The sequence below is a fragment of the Echiichthys vipera genome (assembly GCF_963691815.1).
Source record: "Echiichthys vipera genome assembly, chromosome: 11".
NCBI lineage: Eukaryota > Metazoa > Chordata > Actinopteri > Perciformes > Trachinidae > Echiichthys > Echiichthys vipera.
In genome coordinates, this window is record NC_139836.1 from 9,387,152 (window position 1) to 9,405,043 (window position 17,892).

The window sequence follows — 17,892 nt, forward strand, 5'->3', positions numbered from 1 at the left end:
GTTAGCGACTATCTGGGATTTCTCTGTTAATATTTGTTAACGAAAAAACTGTTCCGATGGATTATTTGATGTATATTACTGCCGAAAAAGACCATGGGATGATTTTGGGATGAATTACACTTTAAGTATGTAATGTACGTAAGTTAAAATAAGTAGGCATTGACTTTTGCTTTCACACAGGACAGCACTCTTCTGTCTCCCAGTGTTTGTTTGATCCATCCATCCATCCCGACCTCCATACAGGACTTTGATTAGAAATGTATTTGTGATACCTTAAAAACAACATGTTACCCGTGAGGAAATATTTTCCCCTCAAAACTTAATTGAGAATGCAGTTTAGTTGAATGGGACAGTACATTTTAGTAGGCAGGGCTGCAGCACGGTAGTCTCAACTGAATTCATTCAAATCTATGGTTTCTATGAGTGAAAATAATAACACTAAACATGCATCCCTTTATCATTCCACTATGAAACAGCCTTTGTTATTGTAAGTACATAAAGTGCTTCATACCTATACCACGTGCATGTGTGCTCCTGAATGCAGACACACACACAGCATATAGATACACATATAATAACAATGACATGCTGCTAAGGCATAATTTTCAGCTGTGAATAATTCATGTATTTTGAAGATTTAATGATGTGTGCATCATAGTGAATGCATTCCTGGTCAGTCAAGGTCCCAAGCCCTGCCTGCATCAGGACTGCAGCAGAATGCCTAACAAGACTGTCTGAAAATACAGTACCCGTGTGATGTGTGTATGTGTGTGTGTGTGTGTGTGTGTGTGTGTGTGTGTGTGTGTGTGTGTGTGTGCGTGTGCGTGTGTGTGTGTGTGTGTGTGTGTGTGTGTGTGTGTGTGTGTGTGTGTGTGTATGTCTGTGTGTGCGTGCATGTGTGTGTGTGTGTGTGTGTGTGCGTGCCTGTGTGTGTGTGCGTGCATGTGTGTTGCACTAGGGAGTGGTCCTAAGATCAAAGGGCCAATGCTGCAAGCAAAAAGCATCTTTAATTCCTAAGTTGTTTATCTTTCCTCCTGTTAGAGGGGCAAAAGTCTGCATCATGAAAACATCCACGATAATTACACTCAATTGTATTTGATGCATAAACGAAACGGCTCTCTGTAAATCCTGCTAACAATCTTTAACACTCTCAGAGACAACTGTTTACATCAAAGCGGCATCAATAATTTAATGCTGAGACTAATTTCCTACAGGTTGAACTTGTGTTCGTCCCTGACAAGCTTAGTTAAGACAGTGCAAGGGAAAATCATGCAGAGAAGTAAACCATGCTCAAGACTTTGATACAGTATATCATCATTTTCTATTTATCTATTCATATAAAGCTCTCATCTAGGGGAACATATACTCTTTTCTAAAGAAGAATATGCTTTAAATACTTGTTCTCTGTCGATACAGGCAGCAGTAAGTAGGGAGTGCAAGGATTGAAGGCACTCTGCTTTTAACTGGATTTACACTGCATTTGCATGAGCCTTTTCCACACTACATTAGGCAGAAAGTGGAGATAGACCTAATAATGTGAGTCCCGTCTTTTAGACAGTGATGAGCTAATTTAAGCCATTACCCTTGAGAAATCTTCTTTGTTGTACTTTAGGGAAAGTTTGCTGAGCAGGCATGCCCTTTTTCACTAACATTCTTCCACAGGAGTCAAACACTTTTACTCCTGGCAACTAAGAAGTGAAGTCCCAGTGGCACAGGTTACTTGAGTTAAATGTTTACCTGTGATTGTATCTTTCTTTTTAAACTCGTTTTGATTTCATGCCATGAATTACATTTTCTTATGTTATTCTTTCTTTCATTTAGTAGAGCAACGACTCCTCAACAAGTACTCAGTTTCAACCACATATATTCAGTTGATGCTCTGTTTTTAAACCTATCCTCCTAAGCAAATTATTCCAGGTGCCCCAGCCACATTTGCCAGCTCTCCCTGAGGCATTTCCTTGCTACTTACCAGTTGTACGTGCCTGGAAAACCTCTAACTGATACCCCCAGGAGGCATCCTGATCCTATACTTGATCCACCTCAACTGGCCACTTTCAACGTGAAAGAGAAATGGCTCTACTCTGGATGTCTGAGCTTTTCAACGTATCTCCAAGGCTGAGCCAAGCCAACTCTACAGAGCTCCTTGAGTCCGTGAACTTAAGGGTTAGGTAATTCCCTATGTTCTAAAAACTTAAAAAGCCTTTTTGTATTCTGGAGCCTTTCTTATATCCACCATTTTTTACCCATTCTGATCAGCTTACTAATACTTTTCAGACTATGAAAATGGTTGTTATTGTCTCGCCGCGGTGAGGTTTGTCCTGTCTTTGGGTTTTTTGTCTTGTGAATTTCATGTTTTATCTTGAAAGATAACTCTCCTCTCGTTCCAGATCACTTGCCCTTCCTCTTGTGTCACCGGTCTGACGTCATTCCCTGATTCCCGATTGTTTCCACCTGTGGTTCCCTTTCCCTCATGTGTATAAAGTCCGTGTCTTCCCCCCTGTCCCGTGCCAGATTATTTCGTACCTTGTGTCGAATGTATCCAGCGGTTTTTCCCACAGTCTTGTTCATGCCATCGTGTTTATTGTTTCCACGTTCAGGTGATAGTATTCCTTGTTTTTGTCAAAGTAAGTGTAGTGTTTTTGAATTCTTGTTTATCCATTGTTTTTCCCTCCTGGTTGGAGCGTCCTTGTTTAATTAATTATTTTGTTCACTTTGCTTTTTGTTATTTCTCCTGTACGGAGCGACTTAGTTTCGAGATTTATTTTGTTAACTTTGCCTTTTGTTTTTTCCTCCTGGACGGAGCGACTTTATTTTGTACTTTGTTTTATTACTGACGACTTTTTAGAGATTCTGCACTTGTCTTTGTTAATGTTTATTTAAACAATTTTGTTTCCACACATAAGCTGCCAAATATGCATGAAAGGAAACTTCTGCAACTGACAGGTAGATCCACCTAATAACATATTAACAGCATTTTAATGTTGGGTAGGTATCTACGACTGTTGAAAAGGCTCATGCAAATGCAGTGTAAATCCAGTTAATGAGGTTTTGAGAAGGATTCTTTGTTTCAGCACATATTAAAGTCTTCTGTATTTGAACAAATCAGCAACACATGACCTAAACAAAAAATCCCAGGGTTCAGGAGCCAATATGGTTTTGGCAAGAATTTACAATAATTACTGGACTCTCATCCTTTCTACAGAGGCTGTTAGCACAGGTAAGGATAGATAGCTGGATAGAGGGTGGTGGACGATCATGTGTCAGAAACTCACTGTTTGAACCTAATTGGCTCCAAAAATCCCAGAAAAATCTTTGACAGCTGCTGTATACACATGCCCAGGGCTAATCCTTTGCAAAAAGCAACCTAGAAATGAACCTTTATATCATTATTATTATTATTATTATTATTATTTACAGAGTTGTGTCGTAGCACAATAATACTTGAGACAACATTATTTACCAGTCCACTGTGTTGCTCTCCAATAGTTTTGTTTTTACTCTCGTGTGAAACTTTCATCATTCTTGCTCTGCAGATATGATTTGTGTTCTTACTCCTCACAATCGTTCAGTCTTCATCAGACGAACAGTCAGCATGGAAATGGAGCTGATGAGAATGGGACCAAAATGACTGTTTGATTAATGTAATTATTTCTTTTAACATACTTTGCTCATCATGAAATCGACAGATTAAGCTAATCTTAACCGCTGATTGAATGTAATGGAAACTAATGATATCCAGAGAAGTGCTTATCTTTATTCACTGTGTAATCTTAACCTAATGTTTAATAATTGCATCATTACATGCCATCTGTTATTGCTAATGAAAATCAAGAGGGGTTTTAAATTCTTAGTTGAAATCATTTGCACTATAACTAACTCCCTTATAATTCCCCAAAAGCCCTTACTTGATACAGCTCTTTTCAGATAGGATTAGTTTAACAGGTAGAGGCGTGTTGATGTAATCATTACCATGACTGCAATTTCAGTCCCCTCTGAATCTGCCACGGCTGTAATTTTCATGTGCTGCTCATGCCCGCACCACTTAAATGTCTGTCCCCTTTTACTCTCTTCAGAATATCCAGTGCAAATAACCTGAGTCCATTTCCGACATCTCTGAGATTATTGCCAAATATTGGGTCATTTCCTTTGGGAAAGCACTCATTCTGTATGCTCGTGGACCATCTGCTCAAACTGCAATTGGCAGCAGGGTTCAGCCCAAAGAGAGAGCTGATCCAAAGTCTCAACTCTGGTTTGGCCGTGACTTTCCTCTGCTCGTCTTCCCCTGCAAGTTGGACATTTGATTGTAGTGGGTTAGCAGCTTAAGTCTGGCTAGTCTCGTATTGCCAGACCTCCACAGTTTTCCACAGAAAAGTCTGGCTGCACAAGTTAACATTCTGGGAGAGGGGAAAAGACGTTTTGGCATCTTAATCGTCTTGAGTGGTGCTAAGCCCCGGACGCAGGGATTCTGCCCTTGCAAAATATCAATTCAGCCGGCATCAAAATAGATAACTATATAAAAATACAGTGGAATAACAGTGTCTTGTTTTTTGTGATAGCCATGAAAAATATTGGTATTCCATGTAGTCTCCATGTGTGAGAGTTGTGCGGAGGCAATCCCAGCCTATATTTTTTTTTTTCAGTATTTCAAATATAGCACGTTTAAACAGCTGAGATTTTATTTTTCAATTTGTTTTATTAATTTTGTTACACTCGAGCTGACTCTCAGAAGAAACAAAATTACTACGGGGGTTTTAATGACTGTAGACAGCAATTTGATCAGATAAATTCAAAGCAAACAGGGGACTTTTAAGAGGTTTGAGGCTATTTTATCTCACAATGTTTGCTGCACAATGTACAATGTAACTTCAGTAAAGAGATGTCCTTGTTATCAAAAATACCATGACCTGCCATCTTCTCGCCTTCATTTCAGCTGTAATGAAGAGTCCCAGACGTATCCTAACAAATGGCTGTGGACAGCTTAATGCCTGTCAGATTGGAGCCAAAGACGTAATTATTTTACTTACAGAGCATATTGCCATTATAATTGAAGTCATAATAGACAATGACTTTCCTGTCACACATTAAGATCAGATAAATACAGTGAGAGACAGCATTGAAGTGTTTGGTGTTAATCATGTTTATTACTACCTCTTCTGGGAGGTAGGTGTCAGCTACAACAGAATTATAGTCATTTTTCTTATTTCAGACAAGAAAATGTAGTTCATTTAGTGATAAGGTTTAGATTATGTATGATGACCTCATAATAGTCTGCATCGTTTCCCCTGTCCTGTATGTCAAAAGTAATGGATTTGATCTTTTTGTTGTTGTTTAGGATTTGATTAGGTGCTTGCTGCCAACAAAAGTGATCCAGGCAGCAGTATAAATGTAATTTTTAGGAGACATGTTTTTTTGATCATGGATATAGCCAGTAATAATAAAGTTCCCCTAATCAAATGTGGCTACACCAATCTTCAGATGTGATTTTGCTTTTTGCAGGTTATTAAATTGTTTTACAGCAAAACAGGAAACAAGAGAAGACCATTTGATTCATCTTTTATCACAGACTAAGCTAAATTTCTCATAGTGGTTGAAGATGGCGGCTAGACTGCTCATTGTTAATCCAAAAGGACAAAAAGAATACACAATGCAGGGACTTAAGAGAGCTAGGGGCAGCATCTTCTTCAGGACAGGAAGCAATGAAGTTCATGTAAAGGCAACACAAGTCACAAGAGACACCACTAGCCTTGTATTTATTTGTTCATTATACCATACGTAATCTCATATGTATTAGAGTTATGATACACAATTTCCGCTGTGGCTATACAACTGCTGACTAGCATGTTTTTTAAATAACCAAGGCACTTCACACCTATTTTGTGTTAAAAAAAAAAAAAAAAAAGAACTGTGAGCAAATTTAGAAAACAGTAACCACTGTGTTAGAAGAGAAGATTTCAACTGTGTGGACCATGTATCGAGTGTGGACTGGTGGCTGGAGAGGTGCCAGTTCATCTCCTGGGCACTGCTGAGGTGCTGTTGAGCAAGGCACCGAACCCTAACTGCTCGGGCTCCGGTCACTGGCAGCCCCCTCGCTCTAACATCTCTCCTTAATTGCATGTATAGGTCCTGTCTGTGCATGTGTGTATTTCGGGCCTGTGTGTGTAACATGATTAATAATAAGAGTGAAAAAATTCTATTTCCCCGTTGCGGGATAAATAAAGTAATTCTTCTTCTTCTTCTTCTTCAATGTTTTCTTCTATAGGATTCAAAAATGAACAGGAAGTGTAGAGGCCACAGCTTTGAATGACTTCAGCACATCTGCGCCCACAGGACATCACTAGTTTCTCACTCTGCTCTGGTTTGATCTTGGTCCATTCTGACTCAGTCTCTTCCACAGTTCACTAACTGTAGTGGGTTTCTTAGCCTTCACTTTGTTGCCAAGGATTTTCCAGAGATTCTCTATGGGGTTTAGATCTGGATGGAAAGCAAGGGCCTCTACACTTCCTATTCGTTTTTGAATCCTATAGCCCAAAGAAAACATTGTGTAAATCTTCTCTTCTGACAAAATTGTTACTTTTCTTTAATTTTGCTCACTGCTTTTTTCAAAAAAACTTTCATTTTTTTTCACAAAATCATGTGTAATGTAATAACTTTTATATTTTTTACATATCTATATCTATTATATATATATAAATATATGCCTATCTAACTAGTTATGATAATCCTGGCCTGCTCTCTTCTATGTGTTCGTATTTAAAAGATGGCTGTTATCATATGGTGCAATTTCATGGTGCAGTTCATGTATTTTGAAGTAGAAAAAGTTCATTATTTGTGTAACATAATTTACACAATAAGTAAAATTAACATTTTCCTCCAGTGTTTATTAATGTAATCTAGTCTATACCCTCAGTACCTAAATGATAAAAGGGACATAAAATAAAATCTTTAATTTCTATACTAGAACACATTCAAAAATACATATATGCATAAATAAATAACTTGATTATTCAAAATAAACTAGTTAAAGAAAAACAGGAAAATGTAAAATAAAAAAAAAACACATCATGTACATTTCCTGCATCTGTCATATATGTCCAGAAATGTACCGTCAATATGACGTCCAACTTTTATCATGGTGGGACGTACAAATAGTGGACCTAGTTTGGAGGGCTAATAGATGACCAGAATTGGTCATGCGCCGACAGACCAAATATAAACATGATGTCTGAAATGCTCTGTTTTAACACTTGTCTCTTTAAGAAAAGGCCCAGCCTGATTGGTCAGCTTTTCAGGGTCTTCCATATCCCTGCTCCATCATTGCAGCGGGGGAAGGACTAATGATCGCAAAAAACATGGAAATCCCACTTTTTACAATATGTGACTTTTAACTTTTTCAATCTTGTTGGACGCCTGATAGAATAGTCCTGACGGTCCACATTTTACTGCCACTTATAATATCACTGAGCCCAGTGACGTGCAGTGAGGGTTGGGGTTGGGGAGGCACTGACTCACAAGTCAGATTTACAAACATACAGTAGAATGCCAATAGGATAGGATGAGAGAATAGGAGAGAATAGGAGATAATAGGATGCTGAAAACCATTTTAAAACACCAGTGCCACTGTATATTGCAGTATGTCTTACCTTTACTTGTAAATGACTTCTTGCTTTGACTGAAAGTCCAGCTTTGGAAAATGTCTTAGTATATTTATTATTTTCAGGGCGAGAAATGACACCTTGTCGCTAAGCTCTACAGCGTCGCACAGCACACTTGTGTTTACTTTTTGCACACAGGTTAGAGTTCACCGTGACCTGCGGGCTATCAGGCTGCTCACTATCGCCGCCTGCCTTGAGGCAGAGGTACTGCCTGCCTCAAGCCAAGCATTTTCCCTGTGGATTTATGTCTTATCAATAAGATGCAAATATTACACACATACGTAAAATACATTACTGAACACCATGGAAGGGAAGACGTATACTTTTATTACATAAAAGTGTCCTCAACCATCATATTGGAAACATACACAGAAATGGGAACAAGCACGCGCCGTTTGCACGCGCTCAATCCAGTTTGTGAGCGCAATCTGGAGGGAGGCACGGCTGTCCGGGCCTCACCTCTCGTCTCCGAAGAGACTCCGTTTATTTAAGCAGGAAATACAGAATTTTCTGCAATTTTTACTATAAAAATGGTCAAAATACATTAAGAACCACACCAAAATCATAGTCCAGAGGACAAATATTAATACTTGTGTTATTTTATTATTTTGTTTCTTTTTCCTCTCATGATGACAGGGGAGGCACAGCCTCACCTGCCTCCCCTGACTGCACGTCACTGACTGAGCCAAATGTTTTTAGAACATCCAGTTATAGGATCAACTTTTCGGACCAGGATTTATATAGTTTCTCCTTTAAACCGTGTGACGTGCGAGTCAACACAAAGCAAAGTCAGCATCCTCCTGTGTCCCAGACACTTTTGTAATGACCCTGTGTTTTTTTCATACCCATTTTGTGCCATTTCATGTGTAATTGTTAAACACTATAGCAGCAGAACAGGCAAGACATCAAGCTGCACAGCGAGTATAAAAAAAAAAGAAATGCTTGAGTGGAGCAGAGATTTGGCAAGCTATTGGCCAACTAATGGGGTCAGGGCACACATGTCCCCGGCTAGACATGGACAGGACACAGCAGCCACTTAGTTGTTATCATACAAGACAAGACAAAACATCAGATCAACAGCAGGACTATAACAGATATTGGGTGAAAATGTTATTCCACAGTGCTGTTCCATTCTGCATTCTTTATTGGTAGATTATTATTAGATTGAGTTATGAACTGACCTTCATGTTATTAAACGATATTGACGGTTCTCCCTGGTAATATAAGGGCTTATTTATCCAGAGCAGTGTGCACACTGGGAGGAGCAGAGGTGTGGGCGTAATCTGGATAAATATTTGACTTGCCGAGTTTACACTGTTTACTGAGAATTATGAGTTTGAGAGACCAAACACTTAATTCATCACTCTACCTCTCAGTGGGCTCTCTTATTTCATAAACAGGGCCATGTAAACACACCTCTGCATTCCCAAGTCAAAGCGTGAGCCTGCAGGGGTGTGAATGTGTTTGGATGAGACAGTAATGTGGGAGGGGTTTGATTAAGATATGAGGAGCAGATATGTGTCATTCAGTAGCACAGGCACTACAGCAGTATTAATTGGCAACATGCAGTCCCACGGGAATCAGACCGCAGTGACTCACTAGATGTGATTTGATTTTCCAACTGTCAAAAAAAATATTTGTATCTTCTAACCAAACAAGTACAGGCGCAATTTATCTGCATCACCTACATGATTATCACAACTACTGTTGTTGCAAATGTGCCATGTGTCAAAGATCTCACAGCTTAGGTGAAAGTTATAATGATGTGATTAGAGTGTAACCTTACAGACTTCATAGTAAGAAAGTCACCTCAGCACCTATGCTCTGATTCTAAGTGTGTTTTCTCTGGCATAATATAATATTTGACTTAACTGAAGTAATTTTGATTGTATATTTGAAAAATTATATATCACATAAATAGTTAAAATCTGCATTAGAGGAGTTATTTTTATCACCTCCATCATTGCAGCGGCAATGCAATGTAAAAACTTTATCAGTCATTATTCAGCCTAGGGTACTAAGGGGGTCAGGAGTCATATGCATGTGTGAATATTTTTCAACTCATTTAAGAAATAAAAAGAAATTACAAGTTGCTCCTAATGACTGAGGGATTTCTTCCCTCATTTTAATTGTATGGGCATTTTGTGAACTTGAACTCACTGCCCATTAACTTCTGACCCTAGCAATAGGTCATTATCATTTATTTCAGAAGAATTAAAATCCAAACCACTGAGCATGATACGTTTTTCAAGGGTCAGATCGCCATATTAAAAAATGTATCACTGAGAAAGATAGATATATAAAATAAAGAGAAATAAAGACTTACCCCCCTCATTCCGCTGCCTTACATGGACCCCACCTATCTTTGAATTCAGCCTTCATTTTGATCTCAATTACACATTTAGTGACTGTATTTTGCATGGACACTACTGCAGCGATAAAATGTGTCCGCAGACAGACAGACATTATGTAAAAACCAGGCAAATCCTCTGTGGTAGTTCCTGCTTCAGTAGGTGTTTCCTGGAACATATTTTTCATGATGACACACCAATACAAACACAGACACGCACACACACACATACACACCTACTCACAATGTGAAATCAATACAGCTGGTAACATTAAAAAGCTCACAAGGAATTTACTGCAAACATTACAGCAGCACTAATCAATATTTATATTGACAATGGATCGGATTTTGTAACTATGTGTAATGTGAAAGTGTTGTCAGTGGTGATGAACCTTTAGAGAATTCTCACCAAACTTTGAAACTCCTGCAGCAGGCAGCTGTTTGTAGCAACAACAAAAAAAAAAGTATCAGGCTGACAGAGTTGACTGACAAAGCTCATGCACATAGTGGAACATTAAGATGCTAAACTCTCTCGGGAGCTGAAGTAGAGCGAAAAGATGAACAAATGAATGCTAATGTTGCTCTGTGTCTGCCGGATATGTGAATAGACAACTGTTTCATATCAGTTAGTCATATCAACTCTATAAGGCTGTAATATATTAAAGCTGAGACAGCAAGGCTGAGTGGTTAGAGCAGTCACCCCGTGCAAAGAGGCTGAAGTTCCTCGAGGCAGCGGCCGCAGGTCTGAGTCGAACCTTTGCTGCATGTTTCCCCCTCTCTCTCTCACCCCATTTCCTGTCTGTCCTATCTAATAAAGATTGATTGTATTCCTAATGCCTTCTTTATCCATTTTGAAATTTAGAGTTTCTTCTAGTCAGATAAATTAGTTATATGGTAAGGATGTCCTCTTACCTTTTCTTTGCTGACAGTTTCGGCTGCACTCCAGTCTTCCTCAGAGCTGCTGTTTTCTTCTGGGTATGACGTGCTTTATGAAAACAGCTGACGTGTCCTAAGTGTTTTGTACTGTTCTAGTCTTTCTGTGACTATGTGTAAAGTGACGTCTACAGGTGTTTTTGTTAATAATGATATAACGTCATGTGATTTTCATCCTTCTCCACAGTTATGTTGTTGATTTCTTGTCATAGAAATAAGGAGGCGTGAGGGCAACACCATGAACAGGGATGAGGGGGCATACTTGCTCCCACACACCTGGGACACCATACTCTGCCAGCGGCACCAGGGCAAGGAACGTGCACAACAGGGTCCGGAAACTTTAAGGTTAAAAAAAAAAGGTTGGGATAGCTACACTTGTACTTGCCACTACATTGTGGCCAAATAAGCAATTCATTCAAAATGTGTCAGATGTTATCTAATTTAGAGTGACCGTATTTGATGCTTCCTCAATTCCCTTGTAGTTAACTGCTTAAACTGACCATCCCGACATAAAAAACAACCTCATTCAGTAAGTTTATTTTGCATGCAGCTCATGATATTTACATTTATTAGTAGGCGACAACCTCTATTGGCAAACGAGGACGCAATTATATACATATATATGTATATATAGAGCATATAGTATACTGTATATATACTGTATGCTGTTTATGACTCTGTCCAAAATGATTAGAAATGTGTTGCTGGCATCAAATTCTATATTAGGATATAATTTGCAAAATCCATAAAATTGTTATGTTTCAACATTTGAAATGTTGTCTTTGTACTGTTATTATTAGATTGGTTTAGTCTATAAAACAATATAAAACACATAAAAAGTGTTGGTGCGGCAGAAACATTTATAGGCTTGTATGAAAACCACACCCAAAAAAATCTTGAATATTAGAATACAACATAAAAGGATCAAGATAATCAAATTAATCTGTTTAAATCTATAACATAACAATGAAAGTGTATATATACTGTATATGTTAAATAGCAAAAAGCCATCTTGAACATATGAACAGGATCAATTTTGTTTCTAACTACTTGCTTTTGACGGCAGAGCATTTCAGTCTCTTTTTTACACTCAGACAATAAGACAGGAGAGTCTAGTAAATAAATTGTAAACAGTCCATAAGAGAACTCGGTACTTAATAAAAAAATTGACTGCGGGAAGATTTATACAGAGGGAGATGAAGGTAAAGTAAAACTTTAATCTCATATCTTGTTACTTGAAATGCATTCATATAATATGATATGATATGACATTCTATTTAACGCTTAGGGTTAGGCATCAAGATGACTTTGTTAGAAGTTGTGGTGTGGTTTTGTACTTCTGGAACAAAAACACTGTCGGGACACAAACACCGATCCCCCTGGTGAATGCTCCCTACACAGAATTTGGAAGTCTTCAGCCATTTTCAAATGTGAACCCCGGACAATATCAGGAGAATCGGGTCCAGAGATAGTCCAGGGTTTCTTATTTGTCAGGTGATTTGGGCCCTTACAGACAGAAGTTCCCAAATCTCGTTGTCCCTACAGTGAGACAATTTAACTGCCGTCTTTGTGTAAATCACCTTTCTTCTTCACCTTCAATAAGTTTGTTTCGCTCCGCTGTTGTTGCGGACGCATATATAAACGTCATCAAGGCGCCCATTCAACTCTGTGAATACACCAGAGAATTAGTGACTGTATTCACACGAGTCCACACGGAGATTACCCGTACTTTGTACTAGGAAGATGGCAGGGTAAACTCTGTTTGTTGTCCAGTATTGGATATTTGCTTTCACACATATATCAGCTGATTTCTGTCTTTAATCCAGGCGTGATTTCTACAGTAATAAAAATGTGGATTATACAAGAATTGCAGTGCATTACTTTTCCTAGTTATATATACAAACAGTGAATGAGGACAGCCTTATTTAACAAGCCTTGTAGTAAACAGTGCGGGTTCATCGTTGATGGGCATGATGTTGTAGGAAAATAGGGCTCAGTTGTGGCTTCATGATTATTTCCACTACCCTGTTTATTAAGAAAAAATGTGATAGAAGAAGCATTAGCTAATTAGCTTTGAAAATATGCCTGTTTAACACGACTGATATACTGATGTACTGATCTCCACCTCTGATAAAATGTTCCCAGAACTGTGTGCAACAATAAAAAAGAGACCATTTTTCATTAGCTGTGGGTATTGACTGTGTAGGCCTGTCTTCAAACATGATCAATAATAGCAATGTATAATGTCTGCTCTCCACCACACTTAATAATAAGCCTCAAACAGCCAAATTCTCATTGTGTTTGGCTTTGAAAGAATAACAAGGTTGTTAATTACAAAGGTTTCATTAATTAATATCCCTTCTCGCCCATCAATGGATGAGTAATTCTTGGTAATGGAACATGCTCCGCTCGCATAATCGATCAGGGTTCATGGAAGTGATGAAAGAATATCTGGCTGATATCATAGAAATTAATTGAAGGACAATCACAAGGTGATAATGAGCTCCTGCCTTTTTCAGACATCTTAACTTGATGAAGTAGAAACAGAGATAACAGGAAAAGGGACAGGAAAAAAATCATGCATCAACAGTTGCAAATTTTTGCAAAAACAGCAGTAAATCTACACAACAAAAGCCTCCCGAGAAGCTTGATGTACGGAAATCTACTGTATGTGGGCAGCTTGCTTCCAGCCCACACCCTGCTTGTGGACAGATTTATAATGACTCATTTGATATGTAGCCAGAGGTAATTATACATATGGCAGATAATACATGCTGTACCTTCAGATAAAACCTCTACCACACATGCTAAGTGAGGCATATTTCGGTGTATTCAAACAAGAATTGCACTTGTGTGTTATTTTTAAGTCCATAAAAAACATTATTTTTTGGCTTCCATGCGGCAACTGTCTTCAGTTAAGGGGAAGATGTCATTCTGATCATCTAATCCCCAAAGCCTCCTCTTCTATATGCCACTCCTGCCTATCTCTGTGACTGAGGCAGACACCAGCGGAGGGCCAGATGGTGTGTGTTACACTTGTTTTGCTGTCTTGCGACTGTTATTTATACACCACAGAGGAAGCAGCAGCGGACCCCCTAGACGAAAGCTTTTGTTTCGGAGCTTAAAGAGGAGAGGGGCGAGGAATGAGTAGAAGACGAAAACAAATGTCCCTATTAGATTATCACCTCAGCCCCTGTGGAAGAACTCTCTCCTCCTGTCTTTAGTGTGTATAAGCTCTGCTCGCGTGGGTGTGTGCGCCCAGCTGCCAGGAAACAGAAAACAGCAGTCTGATATCTCAATATCACTGGTATTAGCCCTGGAAAGAGGCTATGGATCATTTTAATGCCACCTCGTGTACAGGAAGCCCCGAGTAGCAGATCGATGATACATGTCCCCCGGCCATCCATGACACCCACCAACCACACACACACACACACACACACACACACACACACACACACACACACACACACACACACACACATCCCTCAAACCAGCCCTGCATTCCTGCTTTTTTACTCTGTCACGCACACACACACATAGCCCTCCCCTACCCACTCAATAAACTGTGTGAAAAAGCAATATCTCTCTTGAAGGCAAAGGAATATGATTAAAGCTTTCGTGCTGCGGCTATCATCCCATGAGGTGTTAACAGCGGGCAGAATGAAGCAAAGTGAATTACCTCCAGCTGTCACCCTGTAGCCTGCAGACCCAGAGACAAGGGCCTGTAATGTTCAAAGCATTGTTGAAGCTAGATAGAAGTAAAGAAAAGCATTTTGTGGCTTTGTAAAAGAAACCATGTTATTGCAGTGAAAAGTTTATGCCATTATATTCGCTGTCTCCACTGAGAAGTTACGGAGATTGATAATAATGCTTTTTTATTGACATTGAAAAGTAGCCATAACCACCTACACCAATGCTGAATAGTGGAACATTTCACAGTTCTCAAACAATGACTAGTGTTTTCATTCACATTACAGTCATCCCCATTTTGCCTTTTTTGATCACTGTTGAGCTACTGTTAAAAAGAACAGAGTCTTCCAGTGGCTAGAATAGCATAATCTCTCCCATTCCTGGTATGCTTTTAATGTGAAGGTGGCAGCAGGCTTATTAAGGTAATCCAGATGTCACTCTTCTGAGCTGTTTTTCAGATCCTTCTGGGGGATCCTGGGGTGTTCCCAAGCCAGATGAGATATACTCTCCAGTTAGTCCTTCCTTGGGGACTCCTACAGTACCAGTTGGGCATGCCTGGAGAACCTCCAAAAGAAGGACCACAAGCTCTTGACCCTATCTCTGAGGCTGAGCCCAGCCACCATACGAAGGCAACTGATTTTGACCGCTTGTAACCTTGATATCATTTTCTACCCAGTCACTACCCAATGCTCACGACCGTAGGTAAGGTTTGGTTCTGGTAAGTCCAAAGCTTTGCCTTCCTGCTCAGCTCCCTTTTCACCACAGCAGGCCAGTACAATGCCAGCATTACTGCTGGCACATAACCAATACACCTCACCACCTTGGTCTCATATTACGTTTTACCTCCGGAAACTTGAACGCAGATCTGATGATACAACCACAAAGCTGTTTATCGATCTTGGGCCTACAGTAAGGGGTTCTGGTAACAAGTACACTTGAATGACTTTATTATCAAACATAATGTTTGTTATGGCCTATTGTTGACTAGTACAACATCCTCCATATGTAGAGGTGTGCCCACGTATAGCTAGCTGGTACCCCTCCACCTCCTGCATTAGCTCTGGTTTCTTCTCCATCAGAGAGACATCATCATCTAGAATCAGTCTGCAATGCGAGGGGCCAGAACTCCCAAAGTTACTGCCTGCTGGATGGCTGACAATGCACCCAATGTCTATCGCTAAGGATTGTGGACCCAAAGGGTGGTGGCTCCATTTAGTTCTCTCACACTGTGATTGTCCAGGTCCAATGGATTAAGGCCACCAGTCACTCACCAGAAAGTTTCTGTCTCAGGTCTGACTCCATGGGAGGAGGTACTAAAGGTTTTCTTGGTTGATTTCTTCTGAGGTCTGTGATTCCCTCTTTCTGAATCTGGCCCCTCCCTTGGGAGACCCTAGCACATTTATCCGTAATGTTCTATATAAATCTAACTGCCTTGCCACGTCAAGTACGGTGGTCCTTTGGGATGGTTAACTCAAATTATTTTCTCATTTACCAAGTGGTATCCAGCCATGCTGACAATTTCATATTGTGTTTCTTAGTAATCACAGCATTTAAAATCACTGTTAAGAAATTTGCTAAAACAATCTCCCAATGACCACAATTAAGGCATCAATCTCTCAAATGAATATCTCAAAACCTGGGCCAATAAGACCAAAGGTATTTTTTGTATTTTGTATCTATTCTGGTACTGTTTTGTCAGGAGCGGTAATTTTATGACACAATGATTTCCATTCTCTTTGCTTGGCTGATTGTCATCATCCTGGGTAGGAGTTTAACAATAAGTCTGTAAGATCTGGGTGTAAAGGAAAGTGTAAATTATTAGTCCTGCCATTCCACAGATATCTGTCTCTCATGCCTTCTGTGGTGTGTTGCGTTGTTCAATATCCATGTGAATAAAAAAGACAGCAATTTAAGGGAAAACAATTAGTAATTTCCAATTTACCATTTACTCTTTTTATCTCATCCCTGATGGGTTTTCTTGCTATTTCCAGAGTGGGGTGGAAACATTGCAGACAGTGGGATTGGTAATAAACACTTAATTGTCATTAGAAAAATGTTCACTATGTCCTCTTGAAAACCAAGGATTCTGTTATCGTTTAAAGATAACATTATGGCTCACTATCAAACAAAATTTCTGCTCTAGCTGCTACGCTAATCGGTATAGCAGCAACAGGATGAGAGGAGACTCGGGCACAAAGAAAGAAAATGAGATGGAATGAGAGGAGTAAAGTGTGAGAGAGTGATTGCAGCCAGCTGTCTGATCCCTGTCAGTCTCTCTGTTTGATTGCAGGCCTGTGACTGTGCCTTTGATCTGCTTTTTTTAAGTCACTGGACAATGAAATGGTTTACTCTGGGATCAGTACTGAAATGTAGCAGATCGGTGTCTTGTCAAACCTCAGGAAGCATTAGCATTAACAGCAGTAGTTAGGCAGTGGTCGTCATTTAGAACGAATTGTCGACTACCCCCCCAGCCAGGCTAACGTTACTTACATGTTCAAGGTGCTAGGTCATGTTCGTTGTGGGCGAGTGATAGACAAAGTTTCTCTTGTAACGTGTGCAGGTGACCTTCTTGGGGGTTATCCTTGTTGTTTTCAAAGTGATCCCACATTTTAGATGTCTTTCCCAACATGATTATTACTATTAATTAATTGTCTAACCGCAATGTTGAAGGAACCTGGACCTGCCATTTTACAAAAGAAAAACACTGACAGTGAGTGAGTTTCACAGCTTCCTGTATCAGGCCCTTCAACTTAAAAGCCCTCCAGCCTTTAAAGCCCCTGAACACCCACACAAGTGTTTTCAGTTAATCCGGTTGATTAGACCTCTTCTGAGGACTCTGATTGATTGACATCGTCATGAGTCTCCTGTTAGCCTTGTTTTACCTGTTAAGGTGGGACAAAGTACTCCTTTATCATTCTTAGTGGTAGACGGACAGTTATGACCTCATAAATTCCCATCAAATTCTCATCAAAGCCACGCCCACCTTCAACCCAAGCAGAGGTCTAATGAGCTAGAATCACTAAAAACGCCTGTGTGGGTGTTAAGGGGATTTAAGGCCCAATACTAGCAGCCAGTCACATAGATTGTCACTTAATTTAGACACGGCTCCAAATGTTCTTTTTGTTTTTTTCCTGCGACCAATGGACCAATGAAATTTTGCTCCGCTAATGATTTTTTGGTTGACCAGTGCTTGGTCGACTACTTGGGGGCAGCCCTAGTAGGAAGAAATCAATACAGCGTCCATTACAGTGAGCTCCCGTGTGA